This window comes from Littorina saxatilis, linkage group LG16, assembly GCF_037325665.1.
Source record: "Littorina saxatilis isolate snail1 linkage group LG16, US_GU_Lsax_2.0, whole genome shotgun sequence".
Lineage (NCBI taxonomy): Eukaryota > Metazoa > Mollusca > Gastropoda > Littorinimorpha > Littorinidae > Littorina > Littorina saxatilis.
Window position 1 is genome coordinate 32,714,102 of NC_090260.1, and position 17,544 is coordinate 32,731,645.

The 17,544-nt window shown below is 41.2% G+C and overlaps 1 long non-coding RNA gene across 1 annotated transcript; it reads right to left on the bottom strand.

Moving 5' to 3' along the window:
- Window positions 1–6,230: 6,230 nt before the first annotated feature.
- Window positions 6,231–16,429, bottom strand: LOC138950862 (uncharacterized). Its single transcript, XR_011450839.1, has 6 exons — window positions 15,661–16,429; window positions 15,001–15,069; window positions 13,769–13,862; window positions 12,629–12,799; window positions 12,076–12,175; window positions 6,231–8,165 (listed from the first exon to the last, which is right to left on the bottom strand). It is a non-coding gene; the product is annotated as an uncharacterized lncRNA (long non-coding RNA).
- Window positions 16,430–17,544: the final 1,115 nt, after the last annotated feature.

The window sequence follows — 17,544 nt, forward strand, 5'->3', positions numbered from 1 at the left end:
CAAAATATGATACCCCTTGCCTTTAAAAATCAGCGGTCACGAGTTCATCAGAGTTCAGAATTTGTTGTGTAAAAGATAGCGCTGTCAGCTAGCCATTCGTGGCTCAGGTGATTATATTTAATACAAATTTAAAAAAAGGTTTCTTATGTAGCGCACGGCCGCACCGCATACACATCACAGTCAGTCGCTTGTCCTGATCGCAGGATAGCGTGAAACATGCTCCGGGAGACTGCCATAATCCTTACATAGTTATTTAAAGAAATTGTGTATTGGTACAGCATGTTATGCATGTACTAAGATAGCTATTTGTAAATATTTGGTAGATATTTATGGTGGTGTCCCGAATTGCTCCCTCCCAATTTGCCCCATCCCATATGGTCCCCCAATTATTCTTGCATTTTGCTGTGAGTAACATAACGTGTGCAAAGGCATTGTTCTGAAGCGCATTTCCAAAAAGACCCCCGCGGGTTAGGGGGAAGATTTACCCGATGCTCCCCAGCATGTCGTAAGAGGCGACTAACGGATTCTGTTTCTCCTTTTACCCTTGTTAAGTGTTTCTTATATAGTCAATGTTTGTACAGTTAGTCAAGCAGTATGTAAGAAATGTTAAGTCCTTTGTACTGGAAAACTTGCATGCTCCCAGTAAGGTAGTATATTGTACTACGTTGCAAGCCCTGGAGCAATTTTTTTATTAGTGCTTTTGTGAACAAGAAACATTAACAAGTGCTCTTATCCCATCTCCCCCCTTTCCCTGTCGCGATATAACCTTCGTTAAACACCATTAAAGAAAGAATTTCCAAAAAGCATAGTTACCATTTGTTTTTTTAAATCTGAATCCGTGACTGTTGTTCTTGAATACTCTTTCGTTTAGGTTTCCAAAAATGCTGATTAAAGGGGAAGGATAGTTGAAACTGTAACCGTTTACATTTTGCTCCCAGATTTGCAGTTGTTGTTTTTACTAGGAGTTTGGACGGGCTCGGTTGTTCTTGTGATAAGACATCGGCTCCTATTCAGAATGTCATGAGTCAAAATCGCGGCCGCCTGGTAGGTTAAAGGTGGAGAATTTTCTGATCTCCAAGGTCATTGCTTATGTGCAGACCTGCTAGTGCCTTATCCTCCTTCGTGTGTACACCCAAGCACAAGACCAAGTGCGCACGGAAGATCCTGTAACCCATGTCAGAGTTTGGTGGGTTATAGAAACACAAAAATACCCTGCATGCTTCCCCCGAAAGCGGCGTATGGCTGCCTGAATGGTGGGGTAAAAACGGTCATACACGTAAAAATCCACTCGTGCAAATTTGTGAGTGAACGTGGGAGTTTCAGCCCATGAGCGAAGAAGAAGAAGAACTATGAGTTTACTCTTTTAAAAAATGATTTTCAAATTCGAAGATTGCCACAACAGTAGTCTATCTCATCCGACTTGAACCCTTCAGACTCCCTGTACATGTACTTGCAGTTTAAACTCATATTTTGTCTGAGAATAGTTTTCAAATGCAAAGTCCTTCAGAAAAACTGCGAGATAAAAATCTGGAGTGCTAATATCGTGTGTTGGTGTATCGTGTCAGTGGCCGAGTGGTAAGCACTTGCGCTCGGAAGCGAGAGGTTGCGAGTTCGACCCTGGGTCAGGGCGTTAGCAATTCTTCTGCCCCCTTTCCTAACCTAGGGGTGGGTTCAAGTCCTTTCGGATGAGACGAAAAACGAGGTCCTTCGTGTACACTACATTGGGTGTGCACGTTAAAGATCCCACGATTGACAAAGGGTCTTTCCTGGCAAAATTGTATAGGCATAGATAAATTTTCATAAAAAATGTCCACCAAAATACCGTGTGACTTGGAATAATAGGCCGTGAAAAGCAGGATATGCGCCGAAATGGCTGCGATCTGCTGGCCGATGTGAATGCGTGATGTATTGTGTAAAACAATATTCCATCTCACACGGCATAAATAAATCCCTGTGCCTTGAATATGTGCGCGATATAAATTGCATAAAATAAATTAAATAAAATCCACGAGCTTAGAACTGTACCCACAGAATACGCGCAATATAAGCCTCATATTGATTGGTATGTAAGAAATGTTAAAGTCCTTTGTACTGGAAACTTGCATTCTCCCAGTAAGGTAGTATATTGTACTACGTTGCAAGCCCTGGAGCAATTTTTTGATAGTGCTTTTGTGAACAAGAAACAATTAACAAGTGGCTCTATCCCATCCCCCATCCCCCCCCCCCCCCCACCCCCCCCCCCCCCCCCCCACACCCCCCCCCCCTCTTTCCCCGTCGCGATATAACCTTGAACGGTTGAACACGACGTTAAACACCAAATATAGAAAGAAAGAATAATCTTGAACAGCATTTGGTTGGAAAATGAAAGTCTTCACAAAGCTATCTTCTTCTATTTGTGGTGGGTTAATAAATAGGATTTAACATAACAATGTGGTACTGGTATGGGTTTTGTAAAGTGATTACTCACTTCTGTGAATTGTACCTTCGTGGTGATCATGCTACACACTGGGTAATTCAAGCACAGAAAAATAATATTTCTTAATAATTTGGCCTTATAAATGTACTCCGTGACTGTATTTGTATATGGTGAAAAGGAGAAGATATAAAATTTGTGAAATAGGACTTCGTATTTGGTTTTGTCATAATGAATTTGTTGTTTCTGTGTGTGTGTGTGTGTGTGTGTGTGTGTGTGTGTGTGTGTGTGAGCATGCATGCGTGCTTATGTGTGAGTGCACAATTGTGTGTGTGTATTAATCCAGCAGAAACAGCTTCTCTTCCAACATTTGAATCATTTATATTGATACCACATGGAGACTATTCTGAACACACAAGCGTGGTTTTTCTCTCTACAGTGCTTTTCCTAAAGTTAAATATTGAATTTTTGAATTTAAAAGTTTTGGCACACCACTTTAAGATAATGCTCAAGGAAAATAAATAGTCTTCTTTTTTCATTAACGCTTTTTCTCACAGTGATGTGTCAATATCTCAGACGCAAATCCAGAGTCATGCACCCCGTTTTATGCTTGGGGAAGCGCACTATACTCACTTTGGTAACGGTCACTGTTAGAAAACATGCATACCAATCAATCAATTAAGCAAAAATGAATGATAAGATTCGATTATGTTCTTCTTTTTGTGCACAGGCGGTTATATACAAACGTGCATAGTGTCAAAAGAAATCACACCACACAACACACACACACACACACACACACACACACTGAAAGTATGAAGAAGCCCCTCCAACTTTTGGTTGAGAGTTGACTGCATTACCTTGAGGAGACTGACGACACTTCACAATGGAAAAAAATAATAACTTTTACATTTCAGTGATTTGTTTTAAGTACAAAAGTACAAGTGAAAGTAGAATAAATTAATGTGACACTATCCCGTAATCACATATCAGGGTCAACTATAATCAGTCCATTTTGTTTACAAAACTTTATTCAATTTGTTATTCATGACAGAAACAATGCATTGTTTTTTTTAAGATAACTCAAGCATAAATGCTTTTTTAAGTCATCCTGGTATGTACATAACAAAGTTTAGCATGATGGCGGACTAGATACATTTACTCATTTCAGACAACGAAAACAAACAGACAAACCTGATGCGCAAGCAATCAAAAAAATGGAGGGGGTGGTAGTAAAGAACTTGGTGGGGTAAAAACAAGAAACAAAAAGAATGGGGTACGAGAGAACAGAATTCAGCATAAGGGGGAAAAAAAAGGACGACGAAGACTTGGAGCGCCAGAAATGTCGGAAGAGTGGGTCACGTCACAATAATATTAAATGCACAGAAGACACACACGCAAAGTTAATACATTTGTGATCGTCGAAAATGGCACTAAATTACATAACGATGGGCCATATCGATGTCGAAACAAGGACACAAAAACACGAGAGAAATTACGAAGAACAATGGTCAGGCAGCATTTGTCTCATGACAGTGTCAAATTGAAACATTAGTGAATAAACTGTAGAGGCTCATGTACGGAACATGCCTGTTTGTCTTAATAAATTCTTGTACAGTTATGAATATGGTCTGATTGACATTCCGGGAATAATGCGGGATGCCTTTCAATAATATTTCAATAAACTTATAATCAGTTATCAATGACAATAATCGTACATCTCTACACAAGGGTCAATGCAAACAAATAGTGATCAGCAGTCTCCCTTGGGTAACCGCACTCACATTTGGGGCAGTCCTTGAGGTGCGCTGACATAAATCAAAATTCAAATCATCATACCAATACGCAGTCTGCAATTATGGACTTTTTCAATCCTATCTCAAAATAATAAGGACATGGTACTTTAAAATCAACGTGATTGCAGTAAAGTAATTGACTGACAATAGGTAGGGTGTATGGGGTGCCTAAAATTTGAACTTTCTTATTCCCGAATATTTTTTGTGGGCGCAGAAGCACGGGGCAAATGGTATTGTTTTTTTCTGGAGGGGGATCAGACAATATAAACCAATTAGAGGCCGAGTTGCCTGACAGAAAGGCCAATTCTAGCCCAGTCCATGCGGTTACATGTAAATTAGCTATGCACACATTTGAGATCGATACCCAACCTTACTGAGCATCAGTTCTTTGCGTTATTTTAATTTCTTGTTTTTCTTAAAATAAAAAAGGGAATGGTTTTATTGATGTCATTTTATTATGTCATATCTAGTCAGCATAATGACTTTTGGGATACAGGAGAAAGTGTTAAAATGTGAAGATTTCAAGGTGGTTTGTGGTCATCTGCTCAGTTGACCACTTAAAATGTTGTTTCATTTGATGATACGTTTTGTTTGGTGTTCCCGCTTGAATGACGTAAGTTGTACAATGTACTCTAGTGTGTGTGTGTGTGTTACTTGTGTGTGTGGTGGTGTGTGTGTGTGTGTGTGTGTGTGTGTCATGTGTGTGTGTGTGTGTGTGTGTGTTGTCAGTGTGCGTGCGTGTGTGTGTGTGTGTTGGTGGTGTGTGTGTGTTTGGTAACCGGCTTTGTACAGCGGGACCACCTTATTTTTTCATGTATTTTTATTCATTCTGGAGCTTTATTAAATAAACTGCCCATTCAATCACCAACTCTGGTCTGGTCTTATTGTCAGTGTGCATAAATGATTGTATGTGAGCTTGTGAACATACAAAGAAAAAAGAAAGAAACATCTGTGTCGAAATATCTTGACTAAAAATCAGGCGGAAGACTACACCTGGTGCATTTCTATTAGCTCAGGCAATTATAACTGAGGGCGGAAGCGACAATGATTCGTTTTCCCCCCAGATAACATTAATTTGTAGAGACGGAAAAGGAACACGCACATTCTGGAACTGATTTGTGTAAATAACTGAGAGGGGTTTTGTCTGTTTTGTGAAACGTCCTCACAATTTGCAAAGTTCCACAGTTAGGCAGCTGAATTAAAGCATTACATAATGCATAGTAAACTCTAGGCCTACTTCAAGGTCTTATTACTTCAAGATGCATACACGTGCTGTTGTATCTGTTAGTGCTTGCCGGACACCAGTGCTGATTAAAATGGCTTAGATTGTTACTAATTTGAAACTACAGTATGTCCTTTTACGCGTTGTGGCAACTGAATTTTGTTGGTACCGATGATTTATACAAAGACTTTTATCACAGGTTTCTTCCATATCAAACATTTATACTTACCTTCAAGTTCGAGTTTACCTTTACTTTCACGAGGAGAGTCTGTGTGTGTGTGTGGTGTGTGTGCGTGCGTGTGTGCAGCTTAAATATTCTTGATTTTGAACATAAGCAGTTTATCTGTCATGGAGTTGTGTGTGTTTTCATGTCTGCGTGTTCTTTTCCCCCTCCTTCCTCCTCTCGGCAGTCCGGCTTCAGTCATTTTATTCCTCCCCTCAAAGCAGAAAGCAGCATTGTGTTAATGTTCAGAACTTTGCCAGGTTTTTGTTTGTTTGTTGTGCTTCTTTAATTTAGGTTTGTTGTTTGTTTAAAACACTCAAACATACGCACACATCCACACGCACACTTTTACTTTTTAAGTTATAATAAGTATTGCATTCAGCCACGGTTTTTTTCTCAGTTGATATTCTGATTTTTGCCATTTTTTTGTGTAATTTGTTTTTGTTGTGCTTGTTTGATGTAGGTTTGGTGTTGTTTGTCGTTGTTTGTTTAACACACACTCAAACACACACACTAACCAGACACACACACACCACCACCACCACCACCACCACAAGAATAGGTTTACACTCACTTTTTCCTCCACGTTTTAATTTTGGCAATATCATTAACCCAGGATTGCAAAGCAGGGATCATTTGTCAATTTCATAACAACGTACATACAATTTCAGCTGGTCACTTCAATAAAATGTGCATCATCACAGGTTTCTGCTGGAATGACAGTGTCTTATCTGTCAACACAAAATACACACACACAAAATGAGTGTGATGCTGTATGCCTCCTAACAGATCCTAACTTCACCCTCCAAACCTCCCTGCAGATGTATGTTCTGTGCACAAAAATAACCTTTTAAAATATACAAAATGCAGACGACATTTCTACATTTGTAGTTGTGCTGCAGACCTGTTTACCCCCATAAGTGTTTTGGAGTAATGCTCAGCCCAAAAATAGTAATCCTGGTACAAAAATAGTAATCATCCAGCATTCGTCGCCAATTACAACGCACATGACAACTGTGTCTGCGAAACGCAATCATGCACATATATCCATCATTCACAAACAAAACACATCAGTCAGTTTTTGTAGTCATCATAATGTCAAAGAAGATTACATCAAAAGCACATGCATCACTGATTTTTTTTTCTTTTGCTCGTAGTAGGCCTTTTTCAGTGTGTCAAGCGCTTCTCTACTGTACTTGCGCTTGCTGAAGGTACTGAACTTGTCAAATTCAGGTGCACGGAGCCCCTGGGGCTTTTAGTCATACCTCAGGCAGCTATCTGTTAGAAGAACTACCAAGTTTCATTGACTTGCACCCAAAGAGTCAAGAACTGCGATTTTTTTACGAATCAATTTCGTACTCGGACCCGGCTGGTCTTGACCTATTTTTGGATCTAAATTTAGATCAGGTAGATCACCACATCATGCACAAAAAGACACGTCACTAGCAAACTATGTCAGACATCATCATGAGTTTGTATAAAACAAAATGGAGGCCGGAATCACTCAGTTGAATCGAACTCCGACCAAACACCACGTAATAACTAGGTTAATTTATGCACTCGCGTGAACAAGAAACTGTCGAGCTTCATAGATGTCATCGTTGGGTAGTTTTGGGTTTGTTTACTACCATAGGAGGATTTTTGAACTGTAAATGCACTCAGCTGCAACAAAAACGCAAAACGAAGGCTGTAAGCTGCACTGTGCCTTTAAGTAGCTCAACACAATGATCGCAGCCCAGGGTGCTAACACAGTTTGGAAGGTCAAGGTTTTATAGTATGCTTCCCTAACGGGATCTTATAAAAAAGCTAAAACATTTACCACTGAAGAAAAACCATCTCTGAACAATTCAAAATTGTCACACTACTAGTTTTACATTTTAAGGATCTTGCCTAGTGCACATCTTTTTATTATGAAACATTTGTATTGTAAACAAAAGAAAACACAATGTCTTGTGATCTGTAAATGTTCTTAATACAGGGAACTTTATACATTGTTCAAGTGAAGTACTGTACAGCCTATTTAGCTTGTTCATTTTCTCCCTATAATCTGCTACAATTCAATAAACTGCTGTAAACTTGTGTGCCCTTAAAGTAGATTTATGTCCTTCTGTGTGGGCACCTTCTTCTTCTTCTTCCTCTTCAGTGTTCAGTGTTTGCATTTGGATGTGTGCTCTCTGGCCAAGTCTTGTTGCACAGGGGTACGGGTGGCAAGAAAAGGCCACCCTCTCAGAACGTGTTGCAGAGTCTGTTCTTCCTACCCTAGCCACAGTCGCACGCTGTAGGTGCAAAACCTATCCTTTTGATGTGTACCTTCAGACAGCAGTGTTCTGTGCAAAGGCGAAAGATGGCTGTCTGTTCTGCGTGAGTAAGATGGGGCTATGGTCTTGAATGAGCTGGTAGCTGTCTGTCTTAAAAAAAAAAAAAAATAGACATCAAAGAAGCTGCAGCACCAGCCAAGTGTTGACTGTTTTCTTTATGCGTAACCTGGTCCTGGCAGTAGCTGTTGTCCATCTGTAAACAAGCAAGATCATTATTATAATATATTGATGGTGTATTTGTTTTACCCAAAAGACGATTAAAATAACATTTAATTTTTGTTTTAGTTATGTGGCATACATGCAGTGGAACGATCATATCTTGTGATATCTTCCCTCTGAGAAAAAAACTACTATTCAAAATGTACTTTTACATACTTTTTTGTTAACTTAGGCTTTTGAAGATCCACATCCAATCCTGCCACAATGTAGGCACAATCATAGGCTAAAATTGTCAGGGTTATTTACCATCGAACTGTCCTCAACATTCTATGCTGACACACACACATGCACACACACATAACTTGACTTCACTTAGGAAGGTTATGTGATGCTTAAATCATTTGTCTTGCCACTAGTTCATCACAAGTAACCACTGTGTTTATTGCTGGTATGTGCTTAAATGGAGGGATAGTCTTATCCCATGGTAAAAATTTTTTTTTAACAAAAAGCCTGGCAGGTGATGTGAGATGTGAGCCAAACTGTGTTCACGAAAAGCAGCCGGCCTTTAATAACACAAAGCTGCCTCTGTACACAATTCTGCTTTTACACATGCTATCCCTTAACTTGGATTCATACCAAAAATCAAGCCTGGTTTCATAGGAAACAGTCAGAATGTTGATTCAGCATTTAGAATGATAATCTTATTTCATGTACACGCCTTGGCAAATCTGACAATTAAGTAAGCAGAAGTTTTCTTCACGGGACGGATTTGCTCATTTTATTATGTAGCAATGCACTTCACTTGGTCACATACACCCCCCCCCCCCCCCCCCTCTGTGCACAGTGATAGTTTTAAACAAGGAATTCTGTAAACACAGGGGTGGTCAAATACACCCCCCCTTCCCTCTGTGCACAGTGATAGTTTTAAACAAGGAATTCTGTAAACACAGGGGTGGTCAAATACACCCCCCCCCCCTTCCCTCTGTGCACAGTGATAGTTTTAAACAAGGAATTCTGTAAACACAGGGGTGGTCAAATACACCCCCCCCCCCTTCCCTCTGTGCACAGTGATAGTTTTAAACAAGGAATTCTGTAAACACAGGGGTGGTCAAATACACCCCCCTTCCCTCTGTGCACAGTGATAGTTTTAAACAAGGAATTCTGTAAACACAGGGGTGGTCAAATACACCCCCCCCCTTCCCTCTGTGCACAGTGATAGTTTTAAACAAGGAATTCTGTAAACACAGGGGTGGTCAAATACACCCCCCCCCCCTTCCCTCTGTGCACAGTGATAGTTTTAAACAAGGAATTCTGTAAACACAGGGGTGGTCAAATACACCCCCCCCCCCCTTCCCTCTGTGCACAGTGATAGTTTTAAACAAGGAATTCTGTAAACACAGGGGTGGTCAAATACACCCCCCCCCCCCCCCTTCCCTCTGTGCACAGTGATAGTTTTAAACAAGGAATTCTGTAAACACAGGGGTGGTCAAATACACCCCCCCCCCCCCCTTCCCTCTGTGCACAGTGATAGTTTTAAACAAGGAATTCTGTAAACACAGGGGTGGTCAAAATACACCCCCCCCCCCTTCCCTCTGTGCACAGTGATAGTTTTAAACAAGGAATTCTGTAAACACAGGGGTGGTCAAATACACCCCCCCCCCCTCTTCCCTCTGTGCACAATGATAGTTTTAAACAAGGAATTCTGTAAACACAGGGGTGGTCAAATACACCCCCCCTTTCCCTCTGTGCACAGTGATAGTTTTTAAACAAGGAATTCTGTAAACACAGGGGTGGTCAAATACACCCCCCCCCCCTTCCCTCTGTGCACAGTGATAGTTTTAAACAAGGAATTCTGTAAACGCAGGGGTGGTCAAATACACCCCCCCCCCCCTTCCCTCTGTGCACAGTGATAGTTTTAAACAAGGAATTCTGTAAACACAGGGGTGGGACTCTCTTGTGATGAAAAAGAGGAAATCCCTTTTTTTTCCAGGGGTTCGGGGGCACGTTACCCCGAATTTTGGTTAAATGGTACATTAAAATCTGTGCAATCTGACAAAAAAGACATTCTCCACACCCCAACCTCCCCCCCCCCCCCCCCCTCAAAATTACTATTAGTTATCAGGAGTTTTCAGTCAGCACAATTTAACTCTCAAGCCTCCAGTGTTCTGTTTCATCTCCACGTCTCTCCAAATCATTCAGTCAACAAGTCATAGATATTGTAATGAAATGTGACGCGGAAAAATAGATTACTCCAGCAGAATTCGTAAGTTGTGTCCGCGGAAATCCGCGGAAAAGTCCCACCCCTGAAACAGCACTGCATGGTGCCTTTTCCAGAAATAAATTCATCAAAAAATGTCAACTCACAACAGCAAGAGTCAGTGTGTCGATTGTTTCATATGTGACAAAGTTGAGGGATGAGCTTATCCTATGTTAAAGCCTGGCCAGAACTGAGACGGTGACGAGAAGTAGTGTGCCTATAATGACACAATGCTTTCTTCGTAAGCAATTAGATTCAACATCTCAGATCTGGTCAGGCCTATACAAATGCCATCTCTCAACTTGGTCCATACAAAAATCATGAGCCTGGCTTAATTCTGTACAGAGTGGGAATTTGTTTTTCTCTTTTTCGAAATCCAAAATAAGCAAAATCAGGTCTTAAAATCAATCAATCAATATGAGGCTTATATCGCGCGTATTCCGTGGGTACAGTTCTAAGAGCAGGGATTTATTTTATCTTTTTATTTTATGCAATTTATATCGTGCACATATTCAAGGCGCAGGGATTTATTTATGCCGTGTGAGATGGAATTTTTTTTTACACAATACATCACGCATTCACATCGGCCAGCAGATCGCAGCCATTTCAGCGCATATCCTACTTTTCACGGCCTATTATTCCAAGTCACACGGGTATTTTGGTGGACATTTTTATCTATGCCTATACAATTTTGCCAGGAAAGACCCTTTTGTCAATCGTGAGATCTTTAACGTGCACACCCCAATGTAGTGTACATGAAGGGACCTCGGTTTTTCGTCTCATCCGAAAGACTAGCACTTGAACCCACCACCTAGGTTAGGGAAGGTGGGAGAAAATTGCCAGGGTCGAACTCGCAACCTCTCGCTTCCGAGCGCAATTGCGTTACCACTCGGCCACCCAGTCCAAGTCCAAATGGAGCAAGTCTTAAAATGGGAGTGAATTTACAGATGTTATGAACAAGAAGTCTGCGAAAACAGGGTCATTAATAGGAAGGAGTCTTAGATTGGGGTGTCTTAAAAGGGGCAGGGGTGGAGGCCACTGTAATGACCATGAAATACCGTACTTTCCGGGTCATAAGGCGCGACTTTTTTCCTTGAGTTCGACCCCTGCGTCTTGTATAACGAAGCGCCTAATCCGTGTATGAAATACGAAAAAAATCAAAGAGACCGCTTGAGTACCAGTCAAACAACTTGTGATAATGCATGTTTCAGCTACTAGGTACTGCCCTGCCTTTGATCTGGCCGCACACACAGATTTCCACTCTGTTAAACTCGGTCATTGACCCCTGGGAAGAAGGTCGTGTCTTTTAACAAGGCCACCCAGCTATCACAATGCCTTTGGTCACTGACCGGTCACTGACCCCGATGCAGGAAGTGTTTCCTCTCTCAGATATGACAGGGGAACCACCTCTCATGGCAAAAACTGGGTCATTTTGGTGCGCCCTATTGGCCCCCTGCGTCCAATGGGTGACTGGATTACATTTTTTTTTTAAAGAAGGGGGTGCGTCTTAGATAACAAAGCGCCTTGTCACCCGGAAAGTACGGTAATCAAAATAATACTATCAGTCATCTTATTCTCTACCAAATTTCTAGAGGTCAAGACAATGATACAGATTATTTACTTGTGTCACTGTTAGTGTCATTCTATGAATAACAGACCGATAGAAAGAGAGCTCTGTGTCTTGTACCTGGGTTCGTGCTCAGTTGCTTGAAAATGGACTTGTCAGAGGTTCTTCTTCAGCCTTACACCAGCCTACAGCGGTAGCTTCTACTTCACCAAACTTTGTTCTGAAACAAAACAAATAAAACACATCTTCAGGGTCAAGCATATGTATCAAATCATGATCACACAATTAAACCTTCTTCTTTGGTCAGTACTATTGAAGATTTGTTAATTGTTTCTTGTTCACAAAAGCACTAATCAAAAAATTGCTCCAGGGGCTTGCAACGCAGTACAATATATTACCTTACTGGGAGAATGCAAGTTTCCAGTACAAAGGACTTAACATTTCTTACATACTGCTTGACTAAAATCTTTACAAACATTGACTATATTCTATACAAGAAACACTTAACAAGGGTAAAAGGAGAAACAGAATCCGTTAGTCGCCTCTTACGACATGCTGGGGAGCATCGGGTAAATTCTTCCCCCTAACCCGCGGGGGGTTGTACAAGATAATGAAATAGAGTGAATTTTGAAGTGCATTCATAATTAAAGCCCAATCATGTGGTTTAACCTACCTAGTCTTGAAAAGCCTGTCCGAGGAAACAGATCAAGCACCCTTCCGCAGACCTTCCTGACGGAAGAGTCTTGGTTGTAACCGCTCACTTTCTAAAGTAGTCCATAAGCAGTTCCATGTGCCTATGTTATCACTGTAACCAGCTCCTTTGTGTACCTGTGATCTGGATGAGCTGCAACACATAAAACTTTCATATGAACACTATGTCAAGTATACCAGTTAGCATCCATCAAACACTGACTGACTGAGGAGCATCACAAGATCTGTTCTAAGGAGGTAACAACTATTGTCACAAAGTGTTTATGATACAGCTGCAGGCACATGGCACTGAGTGGTCAATTGGTGAGGGGGGGGGGGGGGCAGAAGTTCTGCTCAGTCTTGTCTGCTGATACTACACTTTGTGGTGGTGTAAGGCAGGGAATCACACCCCAACCACTGGCCCCGCCCACCTGGTGTCGAGTGCCTGTGGATACATCAGTCCCAGTCATGGCTGGCCCCCGGTTGACAACTGCCATGTACGTCATGTACGGGTACATTTACTTTGCAGTACAGATTAGTTTTCAATAGCAATGACATCATGGACGCACACCTGCCCAACGCAGACAAGGACAGCAAAATCAGGGACCAAACGTGATAAAGAGTAACTAATCGTCACAAACATCAAAATGCTTTGCATTTCTTGACCAGATAACAATCATTTCTGGGCAATTGAAGATTATTATTCCACCTACAGGCTATCACCCCCATGGCTGTTACTTGTAACACATTTCATTTCTTAAAATATGTTTTGTAAAGTAATACTGTAGTTAATAGATTTCTCTGAAAGGCACATTCCTTCTCATGAAAACAATTTGGCTCACCGTCTAAGATCTGGTCAGGCTTTAAAATGGGATAAGACATGATCTCTTAACTTGTTCACATACCCACAATGAACGGTCTGGTTGCTCTCTGCGCCAAGTGCGATTGTGTTATGAATAAATGCTGTAAAAGCTACAACTGTACTAGCTCATTTAAAAAAAAATCACAAAATGTCACTTCACCACAGCAAGCAAACAGTGTGTTTATTTCTGGTATAGAACAGACACACACATACACACACACACATACACCAAAGCAACACAAAAGCCCAAAACATGCCTACCATCTAAATGAGGAATCCAGTTCCAACTGTCTTCTGCCAATATAACACTGCCAGAGACACCATGGTGTAGAAAGTCAGTTTAAAGAGAGACTACCTGAAAGAAAAATGATACAATAATAATAAAACACCCAGTGCAATAGACATACTTGCTCGTTAAAGGCTTACTTTACCATGTAAAAACATTTTGCTTCACAGTCTCAGATCTTGTCAGGCTTTTACTTGGGATAAGATCATCCCTCTACTTGGACGAATAGCAACATAGATCAGCTTGAATGCTCTCTGTGCAGAGTGGTTTTTGTTTGTTTGTTAAAGAATTAGTTTTGTTAACAACACTGGTACCTTTTTGTGAAAATATTTCATCACACATTTTAACTCACCACAGCAAGCAGTCACTGAATATATAATTTTTTGTATGTGGCCAAGATGAGGGATTCCATGTTAAAGCATAGCCACATTATACTGTAGTGACAAGGCAAGTGGGCCTTTAAACTGTAAACTGATATATATTGTGCATTTTGACTTCTTCATAAATTATAACCCTGATGCAGGCAGTCATCAGTACATGTAGTGGTTTAGTCCCTTGAATGAGAAAAGAATGACTTTGCAAGAAAGAAACTCGGAGTCAAAGTCAAAATACCCTTTATTACAAACTATAGATTCCACAGGGTTTGAAGTTAGAAAGCTCTGAAAATAACTCTGCTATTTGAAATTGACTAATAGTATTAACTTATACCGCCATACATGATACACATGTACAGACAAATGAACTAAGGCTTGTGAAGATCTATCCATAATCCTGCTACACAAAGACACAATCATTCAGAGGTTGAAATTGCCAGGGTCATTTTCCATCCCCATGTAGCCTGGATTTAATTACTGGCATGTTTTTCAGTTAAAGAGATGTGTCACTCAGAATGACAGGAGATGGTTCACTCAATGCAGAGCATAATATAACATTGATTTCTTCATGCCATCTGATTTGCAGTTGAATTCACAGGGCGAGAAAAATTCTAGACTGTCCTCAACATTCTATGCTGACTGTAAATTGTAATTATATAATACACACCCTAGCTAACTGGTACACTAATCACTTGCTCTGGCTTACTTCTTTTTCCAACATAATAAATCTGTTATTTGTACTTTAGCCTTTTGTGGTAAAATATTCTCATTACCACCAGTTGCACTCACAAGCTATTGCACTAGTGTATTTTGGAAATGATCAAAGGACTTACTTGTGTTCTACAACAGCACCATGTCAGTGTTGCGGGAAGAATGAGGCAGGGCTTGGTAATAACTGAGACCTGCAAGTAAACAGAACATATTTAGAATCCCAGCATGTGTTATAATTTGTGTATATTTATTTTATATTATAAGGTCTTACATTGCAATAACAAACACACACACACACATGCACACACTCATTCAATGTGCTCTATGTGCTAAGAATAAGAGTGATTGTTTAATGAATTAACGCTGAAGAAGCTACTAGTTGCTTAAACACATTCATAGCAAAATGTCACTTGATCACCACATCAAGCACACTGTATCTTCATTTCTGGTTGTATACATTGTATGCAAGTGGAGGGATGATCTTATTCCATGTAAAATCCTAGCTCAGCTGATCTCTCTCAACTTGGATTCATACCAAAAATCAGGAGCCTGGGTGTTTCTGTTCAGTGGGCATTTCCCTATTTGTTTTATTTGAATGCATTTCTTAAAAAGAACACTTCCTCTGCATAGCCGTCAGGATGTTGGTTCCACCTTTAGGAATGTGTCTTAGTGGACGGACAATCTTATTCCATGTACATGTTCCATTCCTTCGTGCATTATGTGATTCTACTGTATTTTAGTCATAAACAATGACCTTCATTCTAATAAGAAGAGACGATTACCTTTCACCTCGGACGTGTCAACTCATATTTTGCCGCTGAGTCGGTGGACAGTTGCTGGAAACCGAGTCCGTCGTCACACTTCGGGCTTTGGCAACTAAGTTCACTTTGCGGGTCTTTCCCCTTGTAACACCATACTTGTTCGATCACAGTTTCTTTGTTCATCGGCCGAAGCAGGCCCCTCCTTCGCTCCCGTCTCGGCCACAGTTTCCTCAGTGCAGTCGGGCATGAGAGCCCGCCCTTGAACGCACTCTCCCCTGTACCGCATAGTTTTAAACCTCCCCACCTTTTTAATCTCCCTGTTTGCCGGAGCTAACCACTATCGGTAACAGTGACTCAACCGCAGGACTCTGAGACGTTCGCAAGAACCCAGTCCTCTTCGGAAGAAGATGATGATCAAAGATCATGATGCATTGCCGACGCCGGCCATGTTGAATTAGTGAAAACCGAAACGTGGAAGCGAAACTAACTTATCTTCGGGAATCAATTAGGAAAATTATATGTGTAGTAGGTAGAAAAATGACATTTAATGAGACAGATAAAACTCGGATCAAATGAGAAAGAAAGAACTATCCAAACTTGCAAGCACAGCCGCGGTAGTCCTAAGTACGTACTGAAGTTCCCGATCCATGTTTTAGTCTAACCAGCGCTGTCTCTAGTCTATTGATGCGCAACAGGATAAGAGATACCCTGAGGTTATAAGTGATACTCCCACATACGTTGCACAAGCATAATTTAACGTTACCTTATGTACGGTCCAACCGGTGTGCAATGGGTGGAGGGAGGGAGGGAGGGAGGGAGGGAGAGAGAGAGAGAGAGACAGAGAGAGAGAGAGATACGACGAACATGGAGCAAATGAGAGAAAAACAAAGCTATTTCAGACAAAACTTTGATACTGTACACTCTGTCTAAAAATAGATCTGTATCTCCCAGTGAGGCTAAGGGGGAAAAGGAAGGGGGGATGCGAGAGAGAGAGAGAGAGAGAGAGAGAGAGAGAGAGAGAGACAGAGACAGAGACAGAGACAGAGAGAAAGAGAGACAGAGAAAGAGAGAGACAGAGAGAGAGACACAGACACTAAGAGAAAGAGAGAGAGAGAGCGAGCGAGCGAGATAGGGGGGGTTAAAGGATGGTACAGAGGTAGAAACAGAGGATCCAGAGAGAGAGAGAGGGGGTGGGGGGAGAGAGAGAGAGGGAGGGAGAGAGAGGGGGGGAGAGAGAGAGAGACAGAAAGAGATAGACAGAGAGAGGGACAGAGAGACAGAGATACAGAGAGAGACTGACAGAGAGACAGGTATACAGAGAGAGAGAGAGAGGGACACAGCGAGAGACAGAGAGAGAGCGAGAGACAGAGAGAGAGAGAGACAGAGACAGAAAGAGAGAGAGAGACAGAGAGGGCCAGAGACTGACAGAGAGAGAGAGAGAGAGAGAGAGAGAGTGCGAGAGAGAGACGGACAGACAGATAGAAAGAACGAGGCAGAGGGGGGGGGGGGGGGGGGGTAGGAAGGCGAGAGAGGGGCAGAGACTGAGAGACAGACGTAAAAGCCTTAGAGTTCTTTTTTTTCTTTAAATGTCTGTGGTTTGATGTCCAAAACGAAATACCCGGAGTTTGAAGATATATTTTCTTGTAATTACGTTGACATAAAAACCAAACTGGATATGCAATGATGATTATTGTGAAGTTGACAGTATTGTCTATTTGTTTTTTGCTTTGTTTTTAAGAGAAATCAGAAATGTTTGTTTGCGGAAATCATGCGGAGTCGAATTAAGTTTATGTGAAACATGAATTTGTTGAGGAAGTTCCGATTGTTGAGAATTTTTTATTTAGAACAAGGATTGATGAGAAACTACCCAGATTTCATCGCTTTGTTAATAACCATATTTTTCAA